Source organism: Prunus mume, linkage group LG5 (assembly GCF_029339155.1).
Source record: "Prunus mume cultivar Tortuosa linkage group LG5, ASM2933915v1, whole genome shotgun sequence".
Taxonomy (NCBI): domain Eukaryota; kingdom Viridiplantae; phylum Streptophyta; class Magnoliopsida; order Rosales; family Rosaceae; genus Prunus; species Prunus mume.
Genome location: NC_142702.1, coordinates 14,150,486 through 14,157,299, shown reverse-complemented (window position 1 = coordinate 14,157,299; position 6,814 = coordinate 14,150,486). Strand labels below are relative to the sequence as shown.

The 6,814-nt window shown below is 36.0% G+C and overlaps 1 non-coding gene across 1 annotated transcript; it reads left to right on the top strand.

The window, feature by feature from the left end:
* The first annotated feature begins 561 nt into the window (after nt 1–561).
* LOC148917032 (small nucleolar RNA R71) lies at nt 562–668 on the top strand. The gene has a single exon (XR_016127547.1). It is a non-coding gene; the product is annotated as a small nucleolar RNA R71 (small nucleolar RNA).
* The last annotated feature ends 6,146 nt before the right edge of the window (nt 669–6,814 follow it).

Genomic DNA, 6,814 nt, shown 5'->3' with positions numbered 1-6,814 from the left:
AGACATAGTTAACTGAGTAAGAGCGTCTTCCAAATTTATTTTCTTCTCTTGAGGCAGAAAACCAGGTGGTGGTTTTTGTACGTTTGAGTATTGCTCCATGAAAAATTGGGGTGCCTTTGCCATCCCGGATTATATGTGTTGGAGAATGGATCATTGCCGGGACGTCTGTAGGTATTCACCATGTTGGCTTGTTCTTGCAAAAATTCTGGAAAATCAACCTCATGAGGACAAGATATGGTGGCATGACCGGGAACAGCACAAATGGAGCAAATCTCTTGTGTTGGTGCTCTCCCATTCATAGCAAGTAAGGCATCCAATTTACTGGTTATAGCGTCAACCTGCTCTTTAGAAGCAAAAGCATTAGAACTACCAATTTCATAAATTCTAGCACGTTTACCTCTTGTATCAGAATGCTGTGTTTCAATTGCTAGTGTATCAAACAAAGTTTGACATTCAGTTGGTGTCTTGTTCTTAATAGATCCACCTGCATAGTTATTCACTGCAGCCTTACTCGAAACGGTTAGTGCCTTATAAAAAATACGCATGAGAACTAGAGTAGGCAAACCATGGTGAGGGCACTGTATTAAAAAATTATTGAACCTTTCCCAAGCTTCTGAAAATGACTCATCGGTCTGTTGACTGAATTGCATGATTTTATCCCTCAGTGCATCAGTTTTCTTAGTTGAAAAGAATTTCTCCAAGAACTTGTTTTGAACCTCCGTCCAGCTAGTCAATAATCCAGGCCTTAAGGAGTTTAGCCACATCTTAGCTTTATCTTTCAGTGTGTAGGGAAAGACTTTCATCTTGACATGTTCTTCGGTGACTCCTTCTATCAAAGCCATGTTAGAAACCATGTTAAAAATATCTCTAATATGAGCTAAAGGATCTTCAGAACTTAATCCATGAAAAGAAGGCATCATATTAAAGTGGATATTTTTCAATTCATAATTCCTAGTAGCTGCAAGGAGAACGATGCTTAAAGGTGACGTCGGAATTGTCGGGATATCAAGGTCTCCCATTGTTTCATTCTGTACAAGGGCCATCTCTTCTTCTCCTTGTTGATTCTTCTTTTCTCTGTCTTGTTTTTTACTCTTACAAATTGCTTGAAGCTTTTGTTCAATCTCAGGTTCTAATTCAACTAGTTGGCTAGTTGAAGAGCGTGTACCAGTCATTCACCGTATGCTCAGAAACGAAGTTGTTATACCTACAAAACAAAGACAAATGATTGTTTAAATAAGGAGAGAACAATAGAATTAAAGAAGGAAATAAAACCCAAACACAATTAGGAAAAGAAACTTTAATTATAAAACCCAAAGGAAATCGGAAAGTTTCAATTTTAACAGGAAAAAGGAAGTTGAATTGAAATGGGAATTGACTTCCTGATGGCTGCGTGAAAAAGCTCTTTGTTTCCCCTTTTTTTTTTTTTTTTTTCTTGCGAGCTGGCTGTTTGTGGCTGGTGCTTTTTATTGTTTCCTTTTGGTTGGTTAGTGGTCCAAGCCCTCACAATCTTTTGCTGCGTTTTTTTTTTCTTTTTCAAGTTGAACTCAAAAAGTACCTGAAATAAAAAAATAAAAAAAATAAAAAACTGATTAAATATTCAAAATATAACTAGAAAATAAGCGCACTAATATTAACAGATTAAGTCAATCCCTTGCAGCGGCGCCAAAATTTGATGTGATTAATTGCAAGTGGACAATATCGCTCAAATTAATATAGTAGTAAGTAGAGTATTGTTCCAACAGGGATCAAGTAATCTATTAAATACTAGAGTGATTTATTTCTAATTATAATTGAATTAAACGAAAAGAGAATTATGATGATTAAAATCTAATCAAGCAAGCAAAATAAATTCAGATTAAGGAAATAATGTAAAAGATGAAACAAAGATGATAAAGCACTAGGGCACCGATTTCACCTAGCTAATCCCACCCAAATCCTTATAGCTTGTTAATTCTAATTACCTAACATGTGATAATCGTTTTCCCTTACCTCACCAATACTCTCTTCCGAGTTATATCAGTTGTATTCCTTACAGTCAACCCACTCTATTCCTAGTTATGGATTTAGATAGCTAAGAACCCATTAAGATTTGTCGAAAACAATAAAGATTACACAAATCATAACCTAGTCTTCTGAGTCGGCTATGTAATTTATGGTACTTGTTACAAGAAGCTATTTACTAGGAATCTCATTCCGGTCTCAACCTAATTCTTCCAATCATGCAATTAGTGGCAAATTAATTGAAAGCATTAAGAACGGTAATAAGCACTCAACATGTATAGATAAATAAAATTAACAATATCAAAGAATTTGAGTATTCATAGCTAGGCTACATCGTAGCCATAGTAAAAGAAATTAGTTCATGAAGGACTTATTGAGAATCATGATGGTTGATGAAGACACGGAAGACACTGAATTCTCCAAGTAGAATGCCAAGGTTGTGCAAGCTTTCTTTGTATTCTCCTTTGGATATTTAGGCTATGAGTATGAATATGGAGGATGATGGGTGATGGGTGGTCGGTGGTCGGTGGTCCTTTGAACAATGACCTAAACTTCCTATTTATAAGACTCATAGAAATCTTATCTAAGGTATAATTACAATTGTTATAAAAGTAGGATTCATTCTAAAATAGGGTCTTCTTTATTTCTTCTTGTTTGACTTGATTAATCTCCAATCTTCATCTTCTTGCCCTTTTTAGCACACTTTCTCCTATTTCATAATTCCTTCACAAATCTCACAAAACCAATTAAAACAACCAATTTAACCTAAGGAAATTAACAAATAAATAAGTAAATGAGGCATAAAATATATATAAAATATAGGCTTATCAGTACCCAAGAGAAAACCTATTACATTGACATGTTATAGCAGGTTCTCCTTTATTTTTTTTACAAATAAATTAGCATGTGCATTGCACATGCTTCATAAAGGACAAATGGCGCACCCATGCGTCAGGTGCACTATAGAAGGTGCCGATTGAATAAAGTACGCTCACACCGACCAAGAACATCACTGCATCTCATATTTTTAATACAGTATTCAAGGTTAGAGAAAAGAAGGCTTTTTATTACAAAACATTCCTGACATTTGCGAAACTATTAGATTGCATCCTTAAAATTTTTTGTATCACTCATGGTCCATAACGTTAATATAGGTGCTCTTAAATAGTCCCTTTGTAAAAATAAAAAAAAACTATTAAATCCAAGGATATAATCATCAAATCAATCCAAAATTATAAAATATATATATTTTATTTCCTTCCCTTCTCGCTATCTTTCTTCTTCTTCTTTCTCTCTTTCTTTTCTTCTTCTTCTTTCTCTCCGCCAGATTCCTTATCTCTTCTCTCTCTGTTTCTCTTTTTTTTTTTTCCCTATCCTCTGTCACTCTCTCCTTTTTCTTCTTTCCTAGCAGCGGTCAACTATTACAAAATGCTATCATTTCTCAAATTAAACAAAACGAGGCTATTCCTATTTGATGTTCGCAGCAACAGTGAGCTAGAACAGTAAAGTTAGGGGGGCCGAAATAGAAAATATAAGTATATAAAACACTTAAATATTCAATACTTACATGTTTAGAGCTAAATATTTCTAATTAAGTCATATCTAATTTGTTTTAGAGGACATTTTAACTTAAATTCTATGTTATTTATTACAAATTCTATATATTGTATATAATATAATCGAAGAGTAGTAAAAATATGGGGCCACCTCAGTCTAGAGTGGCTCCGCCACTGCGCAGCAATGTGTATCAGTAAACAAATGAGATGCAGCCATAATTATGACATTCATTGATGCAGCCACAAAATATATCAAATAAATAATCACCTTGATCAGATGAATATCATGGATGGTTAAAAAAAATTCTGTATAGAAGAAGGGAGGTGGGGAGAGGAAGACTTACTGGGAAAGAATGAGTAACAAGGTTGAAGTTTAATCCTTTTCTGGTGGTTTCTATTTGCAACTTCAGTCAATGACTTGTTGAAATATAGACGTTTAAAGCTCAGATTTTTCTCCTAAACATATGGGTTCTGTTAATATTTGAGTATCGGATTTTGATTAGTTTGAAAAGAAAAATGTTTATTTTGTGGGGGACCCATATGAATAAGCACATGTCATTTTGGAGACGCTTGACCTAATTCAAATGTAAATTCCAAAAAAAGAAAAAAGAAAAAAGAAAAAGAATGGTCAGATATTCATTTTGTTTAGAACAATTGAATTTTTGTATATTGGTGACTTTCGGATGGAGTCAAAAGAGAGAGATTATCACAAGTGAACAAAAGCGTAGGTTGTTAGTTCATATCGAGATTAAAGCATCTAAAACCAAGCTCTGTAACTTTAATTTGATGGCTGTATATGTTTTCTATGCTTGTTATTTGTCATGAGGACCCGACATGAAAAGCCATTTCTCCTGGCATGCGAAATTTACTTTACTGTATGCCAAAGCTAGAGGAGAACTCCCTGATACAAAGCCACACTATGTGTTCCGATCCATGACTGAACCGTCTCCTCCCCAGCTAGTTGGAAATATAGATGTTACTACATCAGGGTGTTCGTAGCCTCCTGATCAGTCACAATACACTTCACCGTATAACTGTAAGGCTAACAAGGTTGTTGACATGGAAATTTTAGTGAAATAAAAATTCACTAATTTACAGTCAATACTTAAAATTCAAAATTTGACTAGTAAAAAATAATTGGAAAATTCGTGGGTTTCACACAAATACATGTGGCACATGACTCATGCAGACAAAGGTGTGCACTTGAGATGACACATGTCAGCATCTAAGAGCTTCATCAATCAAGTGAAATCATATGCCAAAAAGGAATAAATTATCTTTATGTGGTCATCTTCCTAAATCATGAGTTAATTTCCCTAAATGAAGGATATTGACTTAATTAAGAGCTAAATTAAATCAAATCAGAAATCAATCTCACAAATCAAGGGATTCAGATTGGGGATTCCAAACCAAGACCCAATTCTTAGCCTATAAATACTAGGCTCAAATTCGTGAGAAGGGACTTGAAGAAAAAGAGGCATACACTCTTTGGAAAACCAGAAAGCTCTTTGCCCAAAGCAACACCTAGACTCTCAAGTTCTTCATCAAGCTCGTGGACAATCACCAAGCATAACAAACACATGTCGATTCCTTCACCACCAAAGTTGAAGACTATCCACCATGTGACATTACTCATGGTCATGACATGTTCAAGATCAAGCCGTAACGGCCCTTGCCGAAGTCTCAAATTCCGATTCAAGATCAAGTGCTTGGCATCTTAGAACCATACACACTTTTGGAGATCAAATCAAAGGAAATTTTTTTATTTTTGTAAAAGAATACCCATAGATATTATAACCTACACACTTGATAAATCAATACGAATATTATTTTGTACACGCGTTCTTATCTCATTTGTCACAGGATTTTCGTGTGTACAAAGATCCTAACAGAATTTTTGAGTCGACTTAAGTATCTGAGAGTGGCCGGAATGGCTTTTGGTGAAGCTTAGTTTAAATCTAAATGTCCATTTGGCATTGCTTATTTGGGGTGATAAGTGATTTTTTAAAAAAAAATTGGGAAGCCCAGCCCTATTTGGTAAACTATGAGAAAATCACTTATTGTTAAAAGTTGTTGTGAGAGAAATCTATAAGGGAAAGCAGCTAATGATGTGCTTTCATTTTCTAATTATGCAGGAATCAGTTTCGAAAGGGCATTGGGTTTAATGATTATGCGGGAATCGTACCAACAACACTTTTAACAAAAAGTTTACCAAAAGCCAAACTGCTTTATCTCACAGCTGATTTCTCTCACAGCAAATTTGACATCGATTATTTTCAAAGCACAACAATGCCAAACTGCCCTAAGTCTTGCAGTGTGCTTGCCTAGTCTACTAGGTGGTTGTGTCCTTTTCTCTTTCTATCATGGAGGGAGATGAAGTTTTTGAGCCTGACTATGGATGGCAACGGGTCGGGTAGGGGCTGGATATGACAATACCATCCCCGTCCTCGCTCTCCATCCCGCCCCATCCCGAATCCATCCCGGGGAATCCTCGTCCCGTTCCCGTCGGGGACTATCCCCATACCCGCCCCTAATCCCCGATTTTTTTTGCCTAAAAAATATTTAGCATACATATTAACATTAAGTTTCATATTAAATTATCATTCAACACATCCAAATTAACTATAAAGTTCAACTCACCTATTCAAAAACACGTCAATATGAAATTTCAGAGAGGATTAGAAAGAATTAGGAGAGGGAGATTAACTTAGGGTTAAACATAAATATTATAATTATTTATTTATTTATTTAATTATAACCATATATATTTTCGGGTTGGGTTCGGGGATGGGGACGCTAATACCATCCCCTCCCCATATCGGTCAGTGATTTTTCAAGTTCGAGGATCCTCGTACTCGATACTCTTTTGGCCTCAAAATGTCCCTCCGTTAGAGTCGCGGACCCGCCCCGCGGGGATTTTTGCCATCCATAAGCCTGACTCTTACGAAGAAGTGATGTCCGTAGTCTTTGAGAACTCCTTGGATTTAGAAGACCGGCCAAAGCACTGTATCACCCTTGTTGGCCTCCATATATCACAAACCATGAAACCCCACTTTCTCTCCCCCCCTCCCAAAAAAAAATCTGTTGTCAAGGAGGTCCTCTACGTCCTTTGGAAAAATATGGGTTCTTGTCAAAGTTGTGAAATCTAAGAAAAATGAGTACATTGTGACCGTGGAAGACGAGGCCATCGCCAACCGGCTTTTGGAAGGTAACCCATGGTTTGTTAAAAGGCATGCTTTTACCTTGAAACCATGGCC